A 27,723-nucleotide genomic window follows, 5' to 3' on the forward strand; every position below is an offset into this window, starting at 1 on the left:
GATATAAAACATCTAAAAAAGATCTCTTAATTTTGTACTTATAATAATACGCAAAATTTATTACGAATGATTTTATTAAAAATAATGATTTTATTTGGTTTAATTTTTTAGTTTTTTTCGTTAAAATCAAGCGAAATTTTTTTCGCGTCGATCAAAGACAAGCTGCGATGCTTTTTGTGGATATTCGATAATGCTCGCGCATCACTCGCACGGTTCACCAAGTGTCGATGAACGAGACGATAATGGGCACCGAAGGAGAAATATGGGTTCGAGGAAGTGTTCGGTAATGGACTCGGTAATCCGTGGATCGATCGGCCCATTGACTGCGGCTCATTCCTACGGACAGTCATTACAGAAATATTATGCCGTGTCAATAATACCTTACCGTGGCATTTCGCGGCTGTAACGGACTTTGAAGAATAGATCGATGTACCATTGTGTATGGCCGGCAATCATTTTCGGAGGCATCGGAAATTTCACGCTCACATAATTCCGTCCCAACGGCTATTTCAGGATGTACGATAATTTAATTTAACATGCAGACAATGTTAGTTTGATTGAATTCCAATGCGTTGTTCATGATTTCTCTTAATTGCGAACAAAATAACAGATTTAAAAGTTTGTTTCAGTTCTAATGGTATTTTAATATACTATATATAAATAGTTATAGTATATTTAGATTATTAAAGTTTTTAAAGTTTATTTTTATTATCGTCCATCAGTCTTCAAAATGTTGAATAGTTTAATTTCTGTGTAAGTAGGTAACATGTATTATAATGTTACAAAAGGTTTAATAAAAAACTAACAATTACGTTTTCATGATTATTTTTGATATCTGATTATTTATTCTGAATAAAATATATTCAAGCTTAACCAGATCTAGTATTTTATGTAACAATCTTTTGTTAAACAACACGCGAAATATTGTTGTAACTTAAATCATTTAAAATTGCACCTTGTTGAAGTTATATTAGCGTAAAAAAGAGAGGAGAAGAATTAATGCAAGGAAGAGAAAGAGATGAGGGTAAACGGCGCGTTACGCGAAACTATAATATTCTAATTTATGTAAATAGTCTTACAGGACGGTACGGTGCTCGTTATCTGAAACACATATTATCCTCCGTGCCTTAGGGATGTGTGCATGTCAGTACATGTACACGCGTTCCTTGGCTTTGCACTTCCTGCAGTATTAATTGTGGCACGAGCTTTGAGACCACCGTGGCTGTGCGAGCGGTCGGTTTTGTGCAGTAAAGCTTCAATGACAATTTTATTTTACGATAAATTGCTCGTGTATTTTTTAATGTATAAATTTTCGAAATATTTACATGTGTAAATTTAATTTAATTTAATTTATTTAATCAAAATAATTTGAGTGTGTCATAAATAAATAAAATATATTACATTATGTATATATAATTAAATGTAAATTTAATTTAATTTAATTTATTTAATCAAAGTAATTTGTGTGTCATAAATAAATAAAATATATTATATTGTGTGTATATAATTAAATGAATAATTTTGTACAACGTTTATTAACACATAATATAAAAAATAAGTTTTCTTATTATATAACATTATAACATATTAATTTTGATGGTAGGTATAGCTTATTGAACAAATGACTTTTTAATAATAAAAATAACTCATAAAAAATTAATTTTATCTGAAATCTCAAAGATAATTATTGAATAATAAACTTCAAATCGTCATAATGAGTTTAAATGTTAACAAACTGTAAAACATTAAACTAAAAAAATGTATGATTGTAAAAAAAATGACAGGATTAGTGCATGAAAAATAAAGGAAACACAAACATGCGATTTTATGAAAATCAATAGCGGTTTTGAAAATCATGACATATTTTATCAAACTTCATTACATAAGTTTCATACCTGCCATTAAATATTGACTAAAATTTTAAGAGTATTCGATTCACTTGGAAGTTATGTTCAGAAAACTTAAAGGTAATGTACTTTTGACCGGTACTGTACATACATATATATAATTTCAACATATCACTTTACGCTTTAAATCATCGTTTGTTGAAAGATGAATTGTCCTCAGATATAGCTAGATTCAATAAGTCTACAAAGCGTGAAAAGCACAATATGACGTCCCTGTCAACGATCATTTGTTCTGTCGCGAACTTATCTAATTGTAAGACCAGAACTTTTACGAGTGCGTGTTTCTTGGCACAACTTACTTGTCATTTCCATATTCATGTCTGCAAACGGCGGCAAACATAAATTAATACACGAACCAAGTATATAATGCGGCCCACGCATTTCACAAGTTCGTCATGCAACGATGCACCGACAAGGACTCAACATCTTCGATTCGAAATCAAAGAATATTTTTAATAATCGATTTCGATTTTTCGCACGCTACAAAAATTTATTTTAAACCTATACCGGATACAAAGATTAAAATTATTTAAAAAATTATTATAAATCGATCTTATTAAAATTAGCATTTACAAACTATTATTATATAATTAAAATTTACAAAAAAATCATGTTGCTTTTTTAACAAATATTAGCTTTATAAATGTTTGTATTTCAGAATATTTATATATTTTAACATCTTTTCGTTTGAATCACGTTTTCTAATAATAAATAATAATTTAAAAAGTAAAATTAAAAAATTAGAAATGCATTACTAATTAATTAAGAAATAATTTTTTGGGGAATTCTGAGCACCTTACCTATTAACGTGAATATCTTTAAATCGTCTACCTTAAAGGTTAATCGAGATTTCCTTTATCCTAATCAAATATATATATATATATATATCTTAATATGAGAAAATATTTTCAATTTCTAATTCTTAATGGCATCCGGAATAAATTACGTAAAATGGAATCCTAATGATTATACATTTGCGATAAGCGATTGTCGCAAGGTGGTTAAAGCGCAAGCAGAGCGCACGATTGTATGTTGGACTGCCACGATCGCGAAGACGGTCTCGTCGATCTCTTTAATGTGCCGCTGGCTGTAAGTCGCGTGGAGGAGAAAGCTGAGCCCTCGTGGACGCTCCGGCGTCTTCGGATTCTCTCTGCTCCACGAAGAATTACGTAACCTGCCTCGTTCCTGACAGACTAAAATTCTTATATCTCATCCTCCGTTTAATATTCGCAAGACGATAACGTATTCGCGTAACGTAAATTAATTTAGGCTATCGAATGTTGTCGTCTGTCGCGAAAATACCTCGCAAACCATTCCAAATAAAGGAAAGTTATAAGACAATATTTCATGAAATGATCGTGAGAAAAGAAAGTAACTCCTGATTTATAAGTCGATATTCATACAATCAATAGGTACTCTGAGAGATTAAATGAAAAGTCGATCATAAATCGTCTCCTGATTGATAATTTGAACGTTATATAATTTGAAGATGAGTATTAAAAGGTCAATTAAAATAATTTAACCGGTTTTATGTACATAGAACGCTATTTCTTAACGTTACAGTCTTTGCGTAATTATAACCCGTTGCAAATTGCTGCTAAAGGATTTGCTTTTCCGTTATGTGATAATTAACATTAAAAAAAAAAGATAGCATATGAATTCTCGATCTTACAAATGGATAAGATTTAGCACCAGTCCAGTGACAGGTTGTTACGTTATTGCCACGAAATATCACCGGTTTCTTTTGCATCATTACTCTAACCGATTGTATAACACTTCTTCGGCACTGGTCGAAACTCCTTTCCAATTTAAATGGCCTGTACACGTTATAAATTCATCGCGAAATCATGCACCCGACGATTACATCGGAGTCTTTTGATTATTTAACCATAACCCTGTTTCGAAAATTACAACCGTCGAAACAGGAAAATAACTCGTAACTTTCTCGAAATGCCGGTTCTCTCTTTCAAACGACTCAAATAAAATTATTTGCGGATGCACGCGTTAATTTGTGTATTAATCTAATAATTAATGAACTAATTGATATTATTATGTGTAATTAAGTATTAAATAAAAAGATCTATACATAAGCAACAAACATTTTATTTTTCTAAAAATGTCTAGTTAAATCTTATTCATATGTATTACACAGAATGCTTTAATAAGTATTATTAAAATTCAATGTGCCACTTACGAAAGCTATATTTCTTGCAATCTACTATAATTTATGCGAGTGTTGATTATTATGACATTTCCGCGACATCGAGGAATTACAAACGTTTATATATTTTTCCTGCTTATATTGTGTACATTATTAACTCTTTCGCCATATTCGTTATACTATGTTGACACGTGTAATGATGGAGATTAACGAGCATGTCGAACTCGTTGCAGGACGTCTAAGTAAGTACAGTCGAGTCATTCATGGAATATTGACTGTTGCATATCGGGGAAATATGATTGGTTTTACAAAATGACGAAGACACGAAATTTTCTAGATCACGATTTTCTCTCGTCGACGTGCAGTAATTATACCGTGTAACGAATGATTAATTTCTTCCAGAATTTTTAAAAGCATATATGAAAGAATATTACGAATAGATTGTTATGTCGCTCGCTGTGCGTTAGTCTCAATAATTTCTGATATTTTTCACATCAACTATTAAAAATTTAAAGATTAAAATTTAATTCTAGATTCTTTCGGACAACTTAATAAATCAAACTCAATTGCTTTGTATTAATTATCTCGTAGTGTGAAACGAAGTACGGAGTGTTACTTAAGCATTATTCACGTGAGGTAGTAAGTCTCGTGAGATTTATTTTCGCAAGCAGAATCGAATGAGACTTTTAATTGTGAAACAATTTGCACTAAATATAACACTGTATGTACATTCATAAATAGCATTTATACATATACCGAATGTCGTTGTTTACTGTCACGTTTGTGCACAATCCGACTTTCCGAGACGTCTCGAGACGATTAGATGTGCAAAAAGCTAGGTATAGGGTATTCCTGGAGGGAGCGTAAAGTCGGGCGGCGATCCTCCTAGGCGACCACGGCGAACGCCAGTAGTTCCGGCGAACCAGCCAGTAATTAACTTCGCTCTTAACTTTCGTGACCTTCTTCCACCGCACCGGTGTGAGACTGCCCAGCTTCTTCCACCGCCCAGCCTTGGCTTTATCGGGGTCCGACTTCCTCTCCCCGTTCTCTCAGGATCGCTCGGGTCCTGGCAGGTATATTTGCCGCGTCGCGTCCCCGTACCGCATTCCAGAGCCCTGGACGCATCCCGCGTTGCACCGCACGAGTGCGTCGGCCCCGCCGACGAGTGCTCTCCCGAGCGCTCGCATGCACACGCATAGAATGGATTTCTTCCGGGACCGCGGCCCCGGAAATCGAAGGGATCGCGCTCGCACGGGGCGTGGCTATTAATTCCATCGAATCCCGGTATATAAATAAGGTTAAAGCGCGTACCATGCTTAGCACGAGGCGCGTGTTTAACTCGCTCGATTCTGCTTAGCGCGTCGTCGCGCTAAAAGCGTATTCACGCGACTTTGTTCGAGAAATGATGAAGTATTAATGACGAAACGACGAGTAAGTTGTACATTTGCAAATAAATAACAATGGATGAATTCTGTAACGTGTTTTTCGCGTTCAATCACGTATTTAATCATTTTATGAATTTGTAAATATTCGTTATTATTATCGGGTCTTATGTCGGAGCTTTTTTTTGAGAAGACATAAATGCCTATAGAAACTCACACTGCGCCATATTATTTAATTCTATAATAAGTTAATCTTAATGATATACATCTACACGTGTTTTATCTATGTTTTATAGATATTGCAATAGAATAGGTTTTTATTCATTTCAGTCATATACATAAACCAAAAAGGGGAATAAAAATTGTTATAATAATTCTTGAAAAAAGTTAAAGTTAAGTTAGGGAACTTGTTGCTTGTAAAGTTACTCAATATGTGTTGTGTCTCATAGGTTTTTAAAAACTCAGACAGAAAGCTGACGTTATTTGTCGTTGTTTTAATGTCAAAACGACATTTAAGACGTCATTTTGATGTTAAAATGATAACAAATAAATCAGCTTGCTACCTGGGAAGTTTTTATATTATTTTAAACAGTAGAAACATTTTTAATGGTGTTCCTAATTATAAGCAATTTATTCTCCACATCATTCATTCTTTTAATTACAAGCGATTCATTGTGGACGATTATTAAAAACAAGTATAAATTCGCCTTAAAACTCGTGGATACATCTTTCTGGTATTTCAGATGTCCCCGTCGCTGTTATTAATTACGCCACGTGAATACGAGCGACTTTGCGCTGGAAATTGGAGCCGCTATTGTAATCCGCCGCGGGGATTCTTGCACTATGAATTGCCCACGATGTTAGGAGAGGGCATGGTTCTGAAGAGGGTCGTGGTAAGCGTCATTTGAATTATGAAATTAATGCGATCGCGCGGCAAACATAGTCTTCGTGTCGCGTAATCGCGCATTAAATTGTATGCCGTGTTCATGGCACCGACAGAATTTCTTGCACAATGCTACATGTGTCATAATCATTTTTAAAAGATTACTAAAATATTTTTATTGCGCTTCTATTATTCTGGCGGTCCATTTGAGAAATATAAAGTCAGATTTTTATTTTGTTTATAGTTTAAATAAATTCTAATTATTTACTTTCTTTTTTTACAATTAATATTTGTGCTAAAGTAATAATTGCGAACATAAATTTTAATTTATAATAAGTACTATAATAAAATTAATTTCTCGTTACAATCAAGCGTAAAAATTAGAAATATTATCATTCATTGTCATGTTCTATATTAGTGTAATTTGTGAAGAAAGGATACGTGTGAAAAAACCGGAGTTAAAAAATCAATACGAGCAACATTTGTACGAAACGTGCGTTGACCGCGAGACGGAGCTTAGCAATTAAGCAAATGCGCCAGGGGACGGCACTTAATTAATTAGGCGCCTCGGTCAATTAACCGAGAAGCGTTTAGTTAGGACTGGTACTTCGCCGCAGGAGCGACATTCCGGAGTACACGCAAACATCATATGAGACAAATGAGAGACGCAAAATCTTCCGCGTAATCATTTCCACACAATGACGACGCAGATGTCTCTTCTTCTCTCGAGATAACAAACAAGATCAAATATTGAAAATAAAATTATTTCTATATTTGTCATTTAATTTTTTTCAGATAGTATAATAATAAATAAAAGTAAATAAATAATCTAATTTATTATTTCAATCCAATGTGCAAAATTCTAGAAAATTGTAATTTATTTGTAATTTAGCATATGTAGCTACTAACAAGTAAGAATTTAAGCCTATAACGATTGAAGCTGGAGCTTTAATGCTTGAATAATTCGATAATTTAATGATTTTTATTTGTTTTGTATTCACATTTACGTCTCAATAAATCATTTATTATTGATTCTATTAAAACATGAAAACGTTTAAACAACGTTTTTGTGCATTATGCACAACGCGTTTTACGAAATATTACAAAAATAATCCTTTATTGAAAGAAGTTGAACCTATTACTTATAAGGGATGTTCAGAAACCGCAAGTGGAACCGCAGAGCATCACAGAGCACCGTCGAAGGTGCATCATCTTCGGCGCGCGTGCCCGAGAGGGAGAGAAACGCGGCGTAAACTTTCACCCTGCCGGGCTCGCGTGGTAGTCGTGTCTCCACGGCGTGTACACCACAATAGTTAACCTTATGACTTCGCGCACCAAGAGGTCTCTTCCCCCTTTCTCTTTATACGGGAGGGGACTCCTCTCCTCGACGTTGTCTGCATGCGCACGTATGAGGCTGATGGGGCATCGCGCCGAGGCCCGCGGCGAGACACGCGCGCATCAACCTATCAATCATACAGCGATATTCACCTCCGTGACGGGCAACCTGGAAGTGGGCGTATAGTACGAAGTCATCGCCACCTTTGACCTTCGACACGCGTCCGCGACTGCTGCCGTTCCTGCCGGGGAAGATCATTTCCGCTGTGCCATTCGCGACCGATCTCTCTAGCTTCGACCTTAACCTCCGATGGATTTTCATTTTTATAATCCGTAAAGATGATAACACATACGCGATTTTCGATAAGAAACTTGAAAGAACGATTTTAATGAATCGTTTAAAATTTAGCGAAATACAGAATACTGAAAATAATTTTATTGGATTATTAAAATAATTATATGGAACGCTCAAACTGGTTGCTAATATAACAATTTTTTAAAGCGTGTTGTTCATATTGAGTTTCCTATATAATTATTTTAAGATTAATTCTATCTTATCATACAAAGATGGAACTGATCGATTGGTAAGGATTGAGATTCTGGTTTGCCACGTCACGGAGTTCACGGATGCAAAGAACGAGCCGTCGTCTCGTCCTCGAACCCAGAAATGGATATGCTTTGTAACGATCACGGTGACCTTTAACCTTCTAGTATCGACAGCGCTGCTGTTTCTATGTCTTTGCGCGCACGAAGAAGCAGCGAATGGCTCACTTTTCGTCGAGAAGAGAAACGACCCTTGACTTGCGCGAGATAACTCGCGAACGAGATTGCTGCGCCGACACGTTCCACTTCCTCGATCTTTCCTCATCCTCGCTAACCTTCGACGATGATCTCTGCGATACCATAAACTTAGTTTGTCTTCCATTTTCGCTTCTCGGCGATTACTAAACGCGACGACAATTATTTTTGAGATAATTAATTTTGTGTGTTGAGTTTAATAACTTTAAAATATAATGAAATATGCTGAATTTGATATGAAAAAATCATGTAAAACTTGGCCTTATTTTTTATTCAAATATATTAAAAATAGATTAATTATGAATTTGGCATATTAATCACGAATGGAAAATCATGTTTCATTAATATATTTAAATTATTTCATTAAGAAATCCCATTGAGCTAATGTAGTATAAATTTATAAAAACGTGAACGTTCTTTCATCAGCTTGTTATAAAATATATATAATGTATGTAGAATTATTGTCGCAGCAGGATCACCGCATAAACTGTATTTAAAAAAAGATACCATATATACATGCGAAGTAACCTTGGATCCCCCTTGTCGAAATAATTACCAATTTCAAAGAAACCAATATCACGTTAATGACATTGACAATCATTTCAAACAGAAGCAAAACCATACAGCCTTCGATCTTTTTGCCATGAAATAATTACACAAGGTTACAAATGATTTTTTTCCTCTCTTTTCATTCATGTCTTTTTTTCTTCTTTTTAATGGCTGTTTTTATAAATATTAAAAACGGATTTAATAAGACTGTCTAATTATTTTGTGGAGTAACTAAATTAGCATAAACTATACAAAATGAAATAATGATAAAAAAAGTCGCGATAAGATATCGCGATATAAGATCGTTTCCCTCTTCTCTCTCAATCTTCGTTTCTTTCAGCGGAAAAATCTGCTGCGTGCAATAATATATTTTAATTATTCGATAGGTCTGTTTATGACGTCGCGTACTCAGCTGTTCCTTTTCATCGTGGTGGTTCGTCTAGCTGGCCTTTGATGCTACGACGTTTCTTAATAATTCAAACGGCTGCGGTGCGTTCGGAGTGGTATAATAAACACGCATCTTCGTGCTTTACTCGTCGTGGACCGCGCGTTTTTCTCGTCTTTGTCGCCGGTCGCTCCGTCCCACCGCAAAAAGTCATTAGGAACTGGTTTTAGAGTTTCCAGTTAAGTCATCAGGGTAACGTTTTAGAGCCGTCAATAGCGCCGATGCGGCAGTCGCTCAGTAATTTACAGCCATTTCAATACCTGCGCGCCTAGGGTAGTCAGAAGCGTATGACCGTTTTTATGCCATCGCGATTCTAAATTACGTACCATAAGCGAGAATCGCGCGAAACTCCCGCGGGACTCGCAAAAACTCTATCCCGTCTCGCTTCGCAGTGACGCGATTATGTAAGTTCACAGCACGATGATATGTGCGCGATGATATGCTAACGATTAAATACCTTCGCGTACATAGATTATATAATTCTGCTTTGCAAAAGTGGAATCATCCTCAGAAGTTAGTCTTTTCCTCTTCCATTAACTTTTTTCTCGTATCTTTCTAAAAAAATCTTAATTGTGTTTAAAATACATTTCCTATCATATTTCTTACATTTTCATCTTTGCCATTTTAATTCCGTTTTAATCAATTAATTACTTATTTTACATCATTATTTTTATTGCTCATAATTCTATAATAACATAATTAGATTTATATCCAGTGTTAATGGTAGCATACCTTATTTAATATCTAATAATTACATTGATCAATAATAGTAAGTGTTATTTCATTTACATACAGAGTTAATTCCTTATGTTATTTCAATATATTATCAAAATAGATTAATTTATTTAGTATAATTTTGATTTAATTTATCCTTTTTTAAATCGTAAAACTAGAAAAAGATATAAAGTAAATTAGACGATTAGATGAAAGTTAATCTATATTGGTGGAAACGGGCATAATATCTCAAATTATTAGTACGTCTATTCTTTTCAATTTTATTTTTACTATCTGTTCAGTAGTCTCGTTCCAACATCAGAAAGATCTGCCGCTTTGATTTTCATTCCCAATAACGCGGTATGGTGCACCGTCGAGCGAAAGCGTAACGAGCGTGGCGCACGTTGGCGCTATAAAACGTCCTCCGTGTGGGAAGGTGCAAGGACGTCGGAATAAAGCCGCGTACACACCTACGGATGACCGTGGCTAAGCTAAGTTCTAAGTAGCTTATGAGCGTCTCGATGTCACAGAAATATCCGTCGGAGGCGTCCGCCTCCTCAATCGTCCGCTGTATTCCCTACGCGCGAATTTTCTTTTCTTACTCTCCGTCCTTTTCTTTTCCTCTGTCTCTCTTCCTCTTTCTTTTCCTATTTGTCATCTCTCACTGCTGCGACACAGCCCGTTAGAGTGACGGTGCCCACGCTGAAATGCCTCCATGAAGAGCGGCTAATTGTGAGACGGTTGATAAACTCGTTTATCGTCACGGCGACAGGCGCGATGCACTTCTTCAAGATGCGATCGGCAATATAATGCACTTTGCAATTCCTGTTAATCAAATCGAATAATAATATTTGTGCCTTTCATCTTTTTATGAGCTTACATGAAAATGGCATTAAGTCTGATAGGTGGATGCCAGGAAAAATATACTACTATTAATATTTCTTCACTAATAACCTTTCGCGTTATAAAATATATTTAGTACATTGTAAAGATTTTGACTTGACAAAAAAAAATTTAGACTTTGTAAAATTAATAATTTATTTTCAATGCAGAGTTAATAAGCATAAAGCATCTTCAATTTATTATATTTTCTTGGAAAATGTGATAATTGGTAATAAAAGATAAAAAAGGAGAACTAACAAAATATTAAAATTATTATAAAAACAAATATTATTTTTTAATATAATTATTTTTTAAATTTACTTTTAGTTAGATATAGAACTTATATCAATTTATGGGAGTACTTTACATTTATAGCCAAAGCTGCATTAGACTTACCTATTATTAACACTTTTTTTTTCAGGTAAAGATTATGCAGATTGCAAACTTGTCCCGTTTTAATATTATTAAATTTAAATAACTTGATATTACAAGGATATTATGTTTTACATGAAATTCTCTAATTAAGGATATATCGATATTAATATTTTGAGAATAATAAAATGATATATTTGAAATGAAAGTGGTAGCAATGTCAAAAATGGACTGACAGCAGATAGAAATTCCTCGCTTCTACCTTGCCCGGCTGCACCTCCTTTCATCCTCCCTTTCACCTTCTCCGCATTATCGCCGCTACATGAAACGAGACCCACGCGTATATGCGTTGCGAAAACGCGTCGGCGAAGGCTGCCCAGATCGATTTCGCAGGTACAATGTGCCTATCTTTCCAATAGCCTTGCATACATGCTCGCCGCTGCACCGAGTAACGCGATAATTCTTCACCGGTGAGCGAGTGTAGCCGAAAATAATAAATCATTTCAGCTAAAAATACTACACGGTGAAAAGTATCTTCTCCATTATAGAAGACAGACATTTTTAGGTATAATATCGCTGATCATTAATGTGAGATTATTACTTTGATATGAAATATTTCATGACCTCCCAGGGGGAATAACAAAATTAATCTGATGATGATCAACTGATGCTTTGTCAATTGTGTCTCTTCGGCTTCTTAATTATGATTTTTGGATAACTAAAATAATTTTTGTTTCCTGCATCTTTCGTCACAAGTTGACGATCTGTTGTTGACTCTTTGCTGGATTGCAAATTACATTTTGTATGAGCTAAACTAAATACGTAAAGCATCGATTAATTAATTTATATTCAGTTTATATGTCTGAGGATGATCACATTAAAGATCGAAACATTTGATTTTATTTCTTGATGACCGTTTCGTATTATTTAAAATAATTTTTATCAGTTTTCAAAGAAATAAGTTAAACACTTTTACATTTGAATTACACGCAAGTGATTCCTCGCGCAATTCTAGATCACTCGCGTATGATTAGATGCCGGGCTGAATCGGTTGAATCGTCCCGATGATTGAAATCGAGAACAAAAAGTAGCGGACGCGTTGCGCTTGGAATTGAGATGAATGCGGCGCGAGCAAGATTGATTCTCCTCATTAAGTCGCGGGCTCCGCGCGCACAATTAAACGCGCATTACAAACGGGATGCGAAACGCGCGCGAACGGGTCGGGGCAAGTACGCTCTCTAACAAGAATGAACATTCCGCGCGCGGAGGTCCCTCTATTATTGCGTTTGAAATCGTAATGCCCGACGACGCGCATTAAAAACGCGTTATCTCCCTGTTTCTTCCCTTTCTCCTGCTCTCTCACTCTCACGAATTACTCCACTGCCCTTCATCGAAGAAAATGCATCCCCATCGCACCGTCTCAAGGACTTTTCGCCGCACTCGGGCACGTAACAAATATAGACAAATGTAGATCGAGCAGGCTACCTGTAGGATGCCGATCGTAGCCAAGTCGCGCTAAATTCTTAACACTTTTACTTTTGTATTCAGCATATAATTATATATTAAGTGATATATTAAGAACACAAAAAATAATCTATAATCCTTCTTGTTAAAGAAATGAAAAAATAATTTAAAATTACTGAGAGAAAAAAATGGTTGCAATCATTTATACTACTAGGGATAATTATATACACATTTATAGTTGTTTTAATATATAGTCAGTTGTGCTATCAGTAATATAATAGTAATACTGCTTGAAAAGTTTTAGTTTTTTTCTTATTACTTTTGCGTTGGGTGGTCCCATTGTGTGCAACCAGACAGACCAAAGTGGATTTTAAACGTCCGACCGGACAGAAAGAAGCGCAGAAATTTACGTTTGCTTATTGCTTGCATGCGCGCGGCAAGAATGTGACGTACTTACATCAATTTCATAAGGTTCCGGTCGCGACGGAATCTTCCTCCCTCAGGAATCTCCCGGCATTAGCTCTTTTTCCACGCGCACCGCTTTTACGAGTAACCTATCGATGACACTCGTTTGGGATGTACAAACGACAACGCAATACAACGGAGATGGGAAAATGCTCCTTTGCCCTCGATACCGGGAAACGCGGCTAATAATTCCAACCGTCTCCTCGTCGCCGCCACCGACGCGGTCATCGTCTCATTACGCAGTTACCATTATTTTAAATGGACCTCCTACCTGCCCTGCTCGCTTGCTTACCCGCTCCGGAGGCGATTCTTTTCACTCATCTTTCTGTCCTGAAAGCCGACACAACGCGACGCGCGGGAGTCACTTTTTGTCCTCTCGTGAACCACAACAAGCGACGAAGGTGATTTTTTCTCAACCATATAATTTACATGCACGAATTTTACGTCAAATTGAAGAGATTTATAAAAACAATAAATTTTAAAAAAGATGACTAAGGAGAAAATACTCTCTATTGATCCACATATTTACAAAAATTAGAAATTGCAGATTTCTAAAATGTTAATGTGTGAATTACAAAAATATTGTAAATACTGGTGTTCGAAACCAGATATAAAATAAAAAATTTTCAAAGGTAGAACTTTGAATAGAACTTTTACAAATTATAAGTGCTATACATAAATCATTTCCTTACTTCAAAAGCATTAATATTAATTCAACATTTTATGCTAACTCACATTTAACATGTATTCGCTTTCATAAAATTCTATACACAAATAATCTTGATTCAGCAAGAAAAAATATTGCGATATATTTTTATTCTATTTACGTCTTCAGGAAACAAAGCAGACATTCTTGTTCGATGAGAGTTTCTTCTAGCTGCTCACACTGTTTCTTAAGTGGAAGATCATTGTGTAAAGGCAGAAAAAGAAGAAGAAGGATGATTCTGTTCAGATAACCCTTGGATAGAGTCTTCCTCAATTTATTGCCTCAATTCCGAACCGGATAGGGATTCCGGGGATCCTCGCGTCTGAAATTCGTCCCGGTAAAAACAACGGTGGGGCACTAATATAGACGTTGAAAGCTATATCGATTCTAAGAAGCTCGCGTGACGACTTCCGTTCCTTAATAATTCGCACTCGCCACCCTGCTGTCGTCGGCTAGAAATACGCACACTAGACGCTGACGACAGGTCGGGACCTTTTCGTTCGTAAATTCGTTTAGCGGTCACTTAATCTCCGCGCGTTTCCGAACCATTAAAAAGATATTGGCGCTTTGTAGAAATTTAGCGCCGAAAACGTGCGATAACATGCGTCGTCACGACGAACCGTCGTTGGGATATTATTTTTTCGTGAGCGAGAAGAGAAGATACCGTGAGCATCGCGACGCAGATAGCGAAAAGAGTGTTGAAACTCTTTTGAAATTATCTTTTGAAAAAATTGAATTTATTTTATGAGAAAGTAAAAATTGAAACGCATAACATTTCAATAATAAATTTCTTGAAACATTTATTAGAATATATTTATTAATGTCTAAGAAACATTTTCTTGAATTTATATATGAAATTTTCCTTATTTGTATATAAACATATTTTTAAAAATGATTTTTTGACAAATACATGAAATTTCATTTAGCCAAGAGAACGAAAATTTAATTGGAAGGGAAGATTGTTCCCATTTTTATAAAACAATTTATTGTTAATACAAATTTAATGAGACTAAACTACACCTTTAACAAAATTTACTTTTATTTATATAATTAAGAATTACATTTTTTTTAGAAAACTTCTTGTCGGCGCCTATGGCGTTAACTCGTTTGAAACAGCACGCGTACTCAAGACACCGATTGTTGGACGAACCTTTATGGCTCGTAAATCTGTTCTGTCGCTACGCGATCTTTCGATCCTTTTCTTTATTCCAGAGAGACTAATAGCGACCGCCTATATAAGTTTGGCGCCGGATCTTCCATCGTGAGATACGGCCTGGTCTTTATAAATATAAAAATGCACCTTCAATAAAAGATGTCTCACCTTTGGCTAATTTCGATTTAACGGCTTAATTGTTTTGCTACAAGTAGTTATGATAAATTTTTAAATAAGATCATTGAGCATAGAACAAATTAAGTCTCATGCAGAATTGAAAAGACAACAAGTCAACACGAGTTGCTATATTTGCCTATTTCATAAACTGTCTACTACTCTGGAATTGAGATGTCATTATAGTTATTGAAGATGAAGCATGGCAGAAATAAGCACAAGCATAATAATTTTTTATGATGTAGATATGGAGAAAAATATCGTATGTGTGTATACATATGTATACACATACATAGAAAGAAACTCAATGGTAATAGGAACCTGTCAATGATGCTCGATATAACGCTCACTGCATGAGACTGCGCTTTTTTCTGCAGATACTGCAAATAACATACGCATGCATGTCATATCTGAAGAGCTAATAGAAAAGACGGAAAAGGAAAGATAATGATAGGATATTCTGTATGTAAGCCTATAAATTATGGAATGACAAGTAGGTAACGACATCATAAGGTTGTCGGACAGCTTGTACTTTCTGTTTCTATTATCTTTTTCTGGAGGCAGTCACGTTACAATTCAATATGATTTAACATATTAATCATGTTAAATGAGAAAGCGAGATCTAATATTCTTTTTTTTTCTACTTTTTTTCTAAAGTTGTAATCCTGTTAAATTGTTAACTTAACATGTTTAATATACCACGTAGGTTATCGATGACCCGTGGTGAACTTTTTGTTCAGGCTTTGATACTTTGATTATAAAGAAACATTATTATGAATTAATTTTTTATATCATAGGTCATAGGTATATAATTATGATATCTGTTGCAATATTGATACAGCAGACTTTCTTTGTAGTAATATAATTTTTGTAATTTTTTAAGCTCATGAAATGACATGTTATTTAACAAAAACAAAAGTATTATAGATCACTGATGACCCATACAAGTCAAGTCATTTAAAATTGGTCCTGCATGGAACATGTTGATAAAACTATATTATTAAATTATTGAAAAAAAAAATTCTAATCGTAAGAAAATTTAATGGAAGAGCTTAACAAACGTTTTGGTATTACTAAAATTTTTTTCTGCTGAAAAAAAGAAAATAGGTATAATTTATTTTGAAAAAATACTAGCATTAGAATTTAGAAAAACGATAGAAATAAAAGAAAATAAAAAATATATGAGCGTATTAAAAGAAACCATGTTATGTCTGACCATCATGTCTGTATTCACTTAACGACCAACCATAGGAACGAAGTCTTCCGTGTCGAGTTTGTGAGCGAGACGAAAACAACGTTTTCACGGTTAACTTCGGCGCGTCGAGACAATGTCGCTTGGCAGTAGCCGTAAGTTTAACGGTGGTCAGTCGGTTGAGAGAAAGAGATAGTCAGAAAAAAAGAAGAATCAAGTCGTCACGTTTTCCTCGCAGTGACAATGACGGCAATGACTCCGTCCGTCTTTCTCATCTTCGAAGATTCGAAATGTACTCGCATTTGCCGATGGTTCACACTGTTCGTCGCGGTTACACTTGCTCTCGAAGATGCTACAGCAGCAGTGAAAGATTGGCAACGGTCACCGCCGCTCCGCTCTGCTCCGATACTCCTTTTTCGCCGTCCACGACTTCGGTAACCTTTACTTAGCGTACACTTCCATGGGCAGGCAAAAACACGACCAAACTGACGATGACTCTCAAACATCAAGAGGCCCGGCGCCCGCCTCGCGAAAGCGCCATTTTCTTTTATCTCCTAATTTTTCATTTTTTTTCTCCTTCGCAATCGCTACTCAATCGATACCCGGATCAAGGAGATCAATATGACATATAAAAAATAAAGATGTATAGAGAGAACACGGAATAAAAAAAAAAGAATTTTTGTCTTATTTTACACAGAATATTAATAATGTAATAGATAAAATTGACAAATGCCAATGTAAATTTACAATATAAACAAATAGATTTCTTTTTCTTCTTGTCTGCACAAAATAATTTTGTAAAATTTCTTGATAATTAAATTTAAATTTTAACTCATTATGAGTTTTATTAAAATAACTTCAAAAAATATATAATTAGAGTATATGTTAATAAGCAACGTAAATGGAAATACAATTATTTTTTCAAAAAACACATCTTTAGTATTTTTATTTTTATAATTAATCAATATTTTTTAACAAAATTATTTTGCAAAATTTTTATACTGGAATTTAATTTAAATTCAAAGAAAATTTAAAATTTCGTTGAAAATTTCTTATGAAAAGGTATTCAGAGTGATATTGATATATGTTTCAATAAAATAAGTGTTTATGCGTTATATTTGATCGCGTTTAAATGAATAACAAGCAAAATTATATATTAAAGTATATATATATATAATTCTTAAATTTTAAATTTCATTTATTTTCATGAATTCTTTCAATTATATGTTCATAATATTACGGCATAACATCAAATGCTCTTTCTTAAGTTTTTACTAATTTTAGCATTGATGATGTTAAGGTGTTAGCTCTATTTCCGTCAAACAGCCTTATTATTTCGACAAGTCTCATTAAGTTCGCACCTGTGTTAGTGAAGATTAAAAATAGCACATATTTGCACTTGATCATCGCGCGAACAAAGACACGAGCGAGGATACTCAGAGGGAGACGTAAAACCGCGAAGGTGAAAGAAGTTGAGCGGAAAACGGAGGCGAAGATGAAGGAGGGACGTGGTTTGGGGCCTTCCGTCGCGAGAATCACCGCTAATAACCGCTTAAACGTGGAAGTAGTAAAGCCACAAGTAGTACGTGGCTTCTCGCGTAGCTACGCAGTCCTAAGAGGCCTATCCTAGCTGAAGGGCTAACCGACACTCCCGACAGTCGGTAGTCGTAAAAATTCCTCAGGAACGCGGCGATACAGAAGACTCTCGGACTTTCAGTCTTCCCGCCTCTCTCACCTCATCCTTTCAACCTCCTTCCGTTCCTCCTCTTTGCTCTTCATTCCATCGCTTCGTCAAGAGGACTTTTCTGCTGCGCTACCGCTTTTCTTTCCTTCCCAGAGTCCTTTTTTCCGGCCTCGCTAGTCGAGAAAGCGAGCTGAGCGATACATCGCGGCACAGAGTAAACGTAACGCGACGTAACGCCACGTAACGAACGTAATTACGCGCGCCAGTCCTTGGTACACGATAACCTGTTAATCCCTACCGCAGCTTTTCTCGGGCAGGAGAACACATATCGCTATACCAGCTTCTACATGAATAAGTTTCTCTCCCCTTCTTCTTTTTCTCTCTCGTTCTTCCCTTTGTCTTTCTCTCTTCCGACGGGATCGTGTTCAAAGTGGAGTCTACTGGCAGGTTGTAAAATCAGCCTAACGCGTCGTTAAATTACAGGGCTGCTCCGAGACTGCGCGACTGAGAAAAAGAATGGACCGTGAGACGCTGCCGATTAAACGTTCCGCCGCGCGCTACACGCTTGTCCTTAAAGCTTGGCTGAGAGCTCGTTCAGTCTTACATTGGTTTCATGTGTAGGATTGTTCGATGAGCTCTTCGTTACATGGCTACTATCATCTCAAAAGAAAGTCAAAGGCAGATCGCGAACTCTCTATAAAACATTAGTCGACTATAAAACACAGTCTGTAAAGCACTAGTTGTTTTAAGTAGTTACAATAGACGTTGGTCAGACAAATTTGAAAACTCTACGCACCTGCCTGTCTTGTATATATACTTATACGTTTTATTTACTAAATCATATAGATTAAATTTATTTTATATATAATAATAGATGCCAATTAATTAAATTATCATTTAATTGGGATAATTGTTTAGTCTCAAATGTGTGATTTGAAATAAAAATCTGAAGAATAAAAGTAAAGACCACTTGATTTGTCTAAAATATTTCAGTTTGGTTTATATATGTACGTAATCTTGTACACATATATCATATGTAAAAACTGCAATGTAATATAAAATACTTCGCAAAGAAACGTAAATAGATGTAAATAAAATAAATATTCAAAATTTATTATTTTAAATTGGCATCTAATTTTAATATACGTTACAACGAAAGGACAGCCACGTGTCGGATTTTGCAAAATCGTAAAATTCATAAAAATGAGCAACCAAGTTTCTACTACGATGGTCGTGGTTGACGTCATGCCGGACATACTTTGCTATATGGTCTAACTTTATCTCCCTGTTGGATCATATAAGATCAGATCTGCTTTGTATTCTTCGTTGATCACCCACGCCTATGCCCACAGCCATTGTTCGGCGTAGGAAGGCCGTTTCGAGCGAACAGGTTCGCATTAAGGCGAGGAATCCGATGTTTCCTGGAAACCACTTGACGATGTGACGCGCGAGCTTTCGAATCGCGATGCTCACGCTATTTGGTGGAGTGTCTTTTGCCGTGTACCGAGATTCGAGATTAGCCATATCGGATAAAGAGCTTCGGTCAATTCGCTGATTGCCCACCTGAACGCAATCTAGTTAGAAATTGATACCGTCCGCGTGAATCTACGACCTCCTTTGGAATTTCACTGTCAAACTTATTGAAGTTGTTGATTTTTATTTCATTTTATAGAATAACGTTTTGTTCACAAACAAATCGTAGGTATTTTTTTTTATATCGCTTAAATTTTAAAAGGATGGAGGTCTATTTTTATTAAAATCTTACAGTTTTTCCTGATTAAGATTGGTTATAACTCATCATTTTATTGTATTTCTTGCCTCAAAATATGATATTGTTTTAACGCCATTATGGCTTTGTCTTTTGTATTGTAGACTAATAACTTGTCCACGAGTAAAACTATATATATTTTAGAATAAATATCTTTAGAATAAATATTTAAAATAAATGTTATGTGGCACAATGTAATTTCTGAAACATTAAAAATTAAAAAATGCTTATGCAAATTAATTATAAATTAATAAAAATATAGAAATACAGAAAAGTAATCATTTATTATTCAAATATATCATCAACATTATTACCAACAAAAGTATCATCTATAATAGTATTAAACTGTAGTAAATATTTTTCTCGAGAATTAGATATACTTTTTTTTATTTATCTCATTTTATTTGTCTTCTTTTGCATTTTTTAATATAAATTTCCTTATTTTAATATTTTAATATATGAATTTTACATGAGAAGAAAATAGTATTGTTTGTTATATATTTCAATTGCTTACGCAAGAGAAAAAAATTGAAAAACGGCAGTCAACAAAAAAAGGGTGGGAAGAGAATCTTTATGACAGAGATTGCTGTTGAACGAAGGCTACCGCGTCTGTGTTCGCTGTACGACAAAATGGGATCCGCGCCAAGAATGCAAAGCGATTAGAAGGATGCACACCGGCGCTTTTTGCGGCGCTACTAAACCTACACTCCTTACAACGACAACAAGCGAGGCAAAGAAATATCCGCACCGACAAAGTCCCCGAGTTTATCCAGTCGAGCGAGGAAACGCGGCGATTCTTCGTCGTCATCCTTATTACCTTCTGTTGACGATGATGGTTTTGCGGTTGCCGATTCAGACTGGCGACTCATCATCGAAAGCGAGAGTGAGCGTTGCATTTCGATGCTAATTGCGCTCGAGATTTAAATGAGCGAATAAACGATTAATGGAAGTAGTTCACAAGCACAAATTGAACAAATTGGTTCGATAATGAGACAAATTAAATATTCCGCAGATCTATGGCAAAATTCTTACAAAACGGTTTTCTAAAATTCTTCTAATATTTTACAATTCTCTCCCCTTTGCAAAATATTAACACGAAACAAATATTTACAATAGTTTTTTTTAGTTTATTTTAGAATTCTGTTGCGTATGATGATTCTAATTTAATAAATCAAACTTTTTAATAAATTACGAGGCACAATAATTATTTAAACGAATTGTCAATTTTGTCTTTACAAATAAATGATTTATAGTCGTTCTCTGTACCATAAACTGCGTCAATATGTATTGTAATTTGAGGTTGAGGTCATCTGCATATCTCGTATGCGTTGAATTAGCATTGTTGTGGTAACAGTACCGCAAAGGTGTCATCGGGTTAAATACTTGCTCAAACATACGGCATGTAACATCATGACAATTACGGTATTAACCATGCTAGTCATTTGTTGCAGAATTGTTTGTAATATTTCATTAGTAATGAGCACACACATATTTCGAATACATTGTTGAACGTTCTACATATTACAAAATATATGCATTTTATACAATAAAAGATTTGATAATAATTATCTGTATATTTTTTCGAAATTAATATTTGAAATATGCTTGGCTATTACTTTTTTTAGATAAATAGATACTTCAATATCAAAAAAGATCACGAGTGAATTATATGCGATAGATTTTTATACAATGATAATCGCTTAACCAATACATAATCACGCTACGTAAGATTGATTTTATTTTAATATACGTTATTATTACGAATCATTTATGTAATCGACTTTCTTGCTTTACAGAAAAAATACAAAGCATACTTTAACATACCTTTTATTCTCTTATTTTTTTTAGAATAACAATCTCTACTTCGATTAAATTAAAAAAAAATCGCATTTAACTCTCTTTCCCACGGTCTTATCTGCCTTTCTCCCATTCAAAAGGATGAACATATATTGTGCCATCCTAAAGGCAGAGAGCGTAAAAACTTGTAACTAAAAAGATCAGAATGACCGTAGGTCACTGTTGCAGGTTAACGATCCTCGGAGAGAACCGCGGCAAATCGCTACAGTAAATCGCTATCGGAGCCGTTGTAAAGGATACCCCGTGTTAACTTATCCCGATAGGCCGCGGAACGCGTTCGGTGTTAGAGCGGCTGGAATGGCACGCAGCAAGGGGGCAACATGAGCTGGAGGAAGCAAGATTAGGGCCGGTGCACCTGCGCCTGGCACTGGTATAATCGTACATTAAGTGCCTCTAATCCGATAAGAAATTGACTGACAAATCGCCCTACTCCGGTGCTCCCAGACACACATGCACGCGTTCGCGTACACATGTATACGCGAATGCCGCTACGAGTCGGATGAAAGAGAGAGTAAAACTTAATGTCAGTCGACGCTCCGTCATTCCCAAGGAACTCTCTACGTTACTAACTATCAATCGATTTCGCGTTTACTCGGCTAGATCAACGCGTTACGTATATAAATTAGAAAACTGGAAGTAATTTCTCAACATACGATTCCGCAAATGTAAAAAGAAAAGACAGAGAAATGCGCGTGCGTGTATTACATGATAAAGACATTTCACCGTAATCACTTTCGCATGAAGTTGTAATTAAGCATTTTGTGCTTAACATTTTAACTATCTGACTTCTCATTTGGGAATGGCATTTGAAAGGTACAGATGTCACGTTTTGTTTCCTGAAAGTTGAAACGCAATTGCGTAATAACGTACTCCAGTTGGAGAAAGGAGGTATTTGATAATAAATACTGGTAGCAAGGTGGATTGTTTGTATGGAACAGTTATTTTGCAGCTCGACGTAGAATAGACCGAGGCAGTGTCAATATCTTGTGTAAAGAACATATTGCTGCAATCTCGAAGTAAAGAGTGAGTCCTACCTTGTTCGCCAGCGCCAGTCGGACGACTTCAGCGGAGAAACTCGTCGTATTACCGCACTCGTGTTCACACTTCTTCACAATTCGGATGGTAGCTCGTTTACACGCGAAACTCCACTGTCACTTTCGCTTAATAAGATGCTTGCCGTTGCGAGTTCACACCCTTTTCTGGTGAATGCCGTAGCTCACTTCGATTCGCACGATCTATTCGAGATCAAATTCCGTTCCTTCAGATCTATTTAAACCATTATTATCAAACGCTAATGAAGTCAAAACAAAAACGCGTGTTTCTTCAATAAGAGTCCGTCGATTTTTTAACGATACGTCTTTTTCCTAACTACATAAATTTTTGCGTGACATCTAAATTACAACATCCTCGAAAATGTCCATCGATTATTTCGATAATCGATGCGATCTCCCTTTCTCTCTCTCTCTCTCTCTCTCTCTCTCTCTCTCTCTCTCTCTCTCTCTCTCTCTCTCTCTCCCCGTTTCTTTTATATTTTTTTCCGCTCGTTCTCTAAACAGTAACCCTCTCGTTCCCTTCTCCTGTCCGTGAAATCTCGCGATCGCGAGAAGAGCCAATCGGGACTCTCGATGACAATCAAGGTGTCACCTTGACGAGGCGCTACTATGAATTGTGCAGTGGGAGTTCGTCAAGAGGGAGATCTCGCGATGGCTCGAGCCTCTATGGTCTCGGAAGAACTGACAACAGCCTCCGCTCACCGGAGTAAGGTACACCCTACTACTACTTTACCACTACAGCCACTAGTACTACTTCTACTTCTACTACTACTAATACTAGTCGCTCTCCCTCTTCTGCAATCTTGGCCGACCCGTTCGCTCTTCAGCTAGATGTACCCCTCGCTCTCCCTATCGCCCTACGTGTCTCTTTCTCTCTTCGTCTCACACACACCGTCACGCAACATGCATACTCTCCCCTTTTCTCTCTCTCTCTCTCTCTCTCTCTTCTTTCTCTCGCTTTTGTTCGCTTCGTTTGCGCCAATCTACCTTCGTTTTCTCTCGGTACTACTCGACCGATCGACTGAACGTCCTTACCACACGCGAATGGCGCACCCACATGAGTTCAGTCTCGTTGCTCGCGTGTTCGCACGCCGGCACCGGCGACGTGTGGAAGCCGGGGCACGCGTGTAAAGAACGCCGGGGATGCTGCGGTAGAGGCTACTATGTCGTCAGCGTCTACCGCCGCTGTTGCTGCTGCGGATTCTAAAAACTCTCGGGATCAACAGGTTGCGTTGCACCTTTTCATGCATTGTGATGCTACCGGTGGTATCTATTTGATGGCTAAGTTCATAACTGTAATAAATCCTTGACACATAATTAAAAACGCATTCTTTAAATAGGTCGAATGTTGGAAAAGATAAACATCAACTAATTTCAACTAATTTAATTAATATTTGATAGACTTGGGTTTTTTTATTCTCACATGAAACGCAATTATAATAGATGTTTTATTATTTAACGAACGCTTCTTTGACACATGTTATACGTTATGTCACATATATTTAATCTCGTTTCTTTAAGTTTTTGTAATATTTAACTCAGTAAAGTTTTATTATATAACTCTGAAAACTTATTCTTCTGTTTTCCTAGGTTGAATTACGTTTCACTTCTACTTTTGCTCACAACTATTTTGTATAACTGTATGTTATGTATAAATGTATGTGAGTACTGCATATTGAGCTCAGATCCTTGGGTTTGCTGAGTCTAAATGATCTTGCGAATCAGTCATGCCTGAAGAAACCTACAATTTTGTATTAAATTTACAACAACGTTAAATGATAGATAATTTCGTGATCTTGGATAGCTTAGAATTATCGTAATCGATCAAATGCAATAAACCAACTTGAAATTATGTATCGTAGTGCAAAATCCGATCGAATGACAAGCACATTATAATTATTTTACATTGTTTGATTTTCACGTTTAACGGATGGCTAAAGATTTTTGCTGGAATATAGCACGTTACAGCTAATTTCTCATTGACTACAGCGAAATATGATAGTTTCAAATTGCAACGATATTTTCAGCAAAAAATCACAAATCATACCGGCGAAACTATAGTTACAGACACGCCTTGCGGTCGCGAGAATATCAGGGTGTGACGAGAGTAAACGGTAGTCAGCGTATGCCTGTGTCTATTTCGAGTAGTCATTATTACTATGATTGTACGCTGCAACCGGTTAAGATGTTCAGCAGAGCATTAAGCTATGTTGTCAACACTTTGAGAAGAGGAGTGAAAGAAACCATATACTTTCGACAACATGTTCTTTCGACAAATACAATATCAATTTAGGAATTGAATTGTATTGTCTACTAATATTTTGATATGTTTGATAAATCTATTTTATTTTAAATTAAAAAAAGAGTAATTAATAAATGTTTATACTTTTTCTACTAATTCATTCTACTAAATCATAATAATATTAAATTAAAAAAATTATACATATATACGAATAATTTTATATAATAAATTAAATCATAAATTCTCGCTCTATGGATAATAATTTATTCTATTTTGTAGCTAGATTTATTTTATCAGAACTTGATTTTATCAATGAAACTATAATTATTTCTTTATTCCTTATACATATAAATAGTCCATAATCAAAAAAACTATAAAATAAATAAGTTTGTAATAAAGAGATTACAAAAGAATACTTGAATACAATCTTGTAGTTTGCCACCCAGTAAAGATTTCTTAAGACACGCTTCTTTGCGAGATGCGAAGCACTCGTGATTACGCTCATTATCGCAGCATCACATCCGAGCGTAATCTCAAATATAATTGCGGACACCTGACGAGAGCAGTTTCAGCAAGGGCAATTGCGCACTTGGTGTGCCACGCGCTAAGATAATTAAGTAAATCGTTTGCAGCGAAATAAGATCGAAACACCTATTTCAATTCGTCATGTGATTTTAATTCGATTATACACTTATTATTGTATTTAATTCCATAAATTAATCACAAATGTTATTTACTATTTTTTAATATAAATTTAATTTTCTTCCACGTTATAGATTAATTTTTTTTATTTTACTTTACGATCTAAATTGATGATAATTACGATTACGTCAAACTCATTATCAGTATAAAATCAAAATAAAATTAATAAAATATTTCAGTTTTTTAGACATGTTTTATAACATTTAGCTATATATAATATTCAATAAATGAGAAATTATTATCAACAATATTATTATAAAATATGATATATACATACCTCTATATATGTAGTGATGCATGTAATGAATCTCGAATAACAATGAAAGCAGCAATTCAGCAATGCATCGAGTTGGACAAAATCGATTCGCTGCAGCAGCTTCGACAGTTAAGTCTATTACAATTACACAGTGTCCATGCTCCATGTGAGTTTAGATGGATCTTGCAAATGAGCCTCTGCTATGTACTATTTACCATTTTGTTTCCTGGGTCATAAACATGCTCACAAGGTGAACGAAACGGTTAAACGAGAATAAAAGCGAGAGAAAAAGAGAATCGGTGACATACGGAAAAGGAGAAGAAAAGGAAAAGAGATAGGGTTGGTCGAGGGAGACAGTGCAACATCGTATTTTCTGTTCGTTCATGTGGAATCGGAATGCCGTATAGATATTGTTCGCGACCTTCCTCTCCCGGTAGCGGAGTTCGGTCTTGGCTTCGATTAACGGTGCACCGTGTCCGCGCTGTTCTCTTCTCGGTCTTCACAAAGTAAAGACGCGACGTCGTGGACCTTTTACGGCATGCACGCTAAATCGTCGGAATATGTACCAATAGGAAGGCGATGGCCGGTGCAACCGTGTGTAACACAACGGCGGATGCTGCCGCAAACGTGCCGTTTGCAAAAGAAGCCGTTCATTATGCACCGCTGCGGCGATGGCAGCGAAGATTGCATCCCGCGAATATGTGTATCGAGGAGATACGCGCAACGGTGCAACGCCGGTGGGAGGGCGAGTAAGTGAGAATTGCACGCGGCGCGACTTATCAGCAAGGGGCGCACTTTCGCGTTCGCCGCGACAACCCGTTAACACTGCGCTTCCAATTTTCCTCGAATCATAAGTATAATAGCGTACAAAATATAAATAATATAAAATATAGACGTAATAAGCGTGTACTGTGTATTGCGAAAGCACTGCAATACAAATAAGCTTCCTACATCCAAATTTATTTTACTACTGTAAATTCTTCTTCGCAGCTCTTAACAGAAATTACAATATATTAAATTTAAAAATATATAATGTGTTTATTTCGCTTGCAAATAAATTATATTATTAAAAGATTTTTATAATCTAATATATCTGAACATAATCTTTCAATTTATCGAATGTTTGTTTGCATAAGTAGGTTCTTTTATTTGTTGTTCGTTTCAAAATTTATTCTATATCTGCATCTGTGTATGTAGATATAATAAAAATCTTTTATACGTATAAACCATATAGACTTGCTTCTCGTGACAATATCCATATTACCCACACCAATCTTGACGGGTTTTCGATTTGCGACAATCTAAGTACGACGAGCTCGCCATAATTTCCGATATTATTCCACGAGATAGAAAGAGAGAAAGAGAGAGAGAGAGAGAGAGAGAGAGAGAGAGAGAGAGAGTCGCGCCGTAATCTCCATAGCGAAAAGAAACCCGCGCACGATGGGAGCGCGCGGCGTTCCCTGAATGGTGCAATAAAATTAGGCTACCATACATAATGCGTCCCGAGGCGCACCACCGACAGACGGGACTCCCATACCTTCGCATTATCCCTGTGGTAATTCTCGGGTACGCGAAACGCA

At 35.8% G+C, this 27,723-nt stretch overlaps 1 long non-coding RNA gene across 1 annotated transcript; it reads right to left on the minus strand.

Annotated features, from left to right (window-relative positions):
- Positions 1-13,781: 13,781 nt before the first annotated feature.
- Positions 13,782-27,117, minus strand: LOC147908123 (uncharacterized). Its single transcript, XR_015546575.1, has 2 exons — positions 26,165-27,117; positions 13,782-25,789 (listed from the first exon to the last, which is right to left on the minus strand). It is a non-coding gene; the product is annotated as an uncharacterized LOC147908123 (long non-coding RNA).
- Between the last annotated feature and the right edge of the window lie 606 nt (positions 27,118-27,723).

The sequence above is a fragment of the Acromyrmex echinatior genome, chromosome 11, assembly GCF_024713525.1.
Source record: "Acromyrmex echinatior isolate Ae372 chromosome 11, ASM2471352v2, whole genome shotgun sequence".
NCBI classification, from domain to species: domain Eukaryota; kingdom Metazoa; phylum Arthropoda; class Insecta; order Hymenoptera; family Formicidae; genus Acromyrmex; species Acromyrmex echinatior.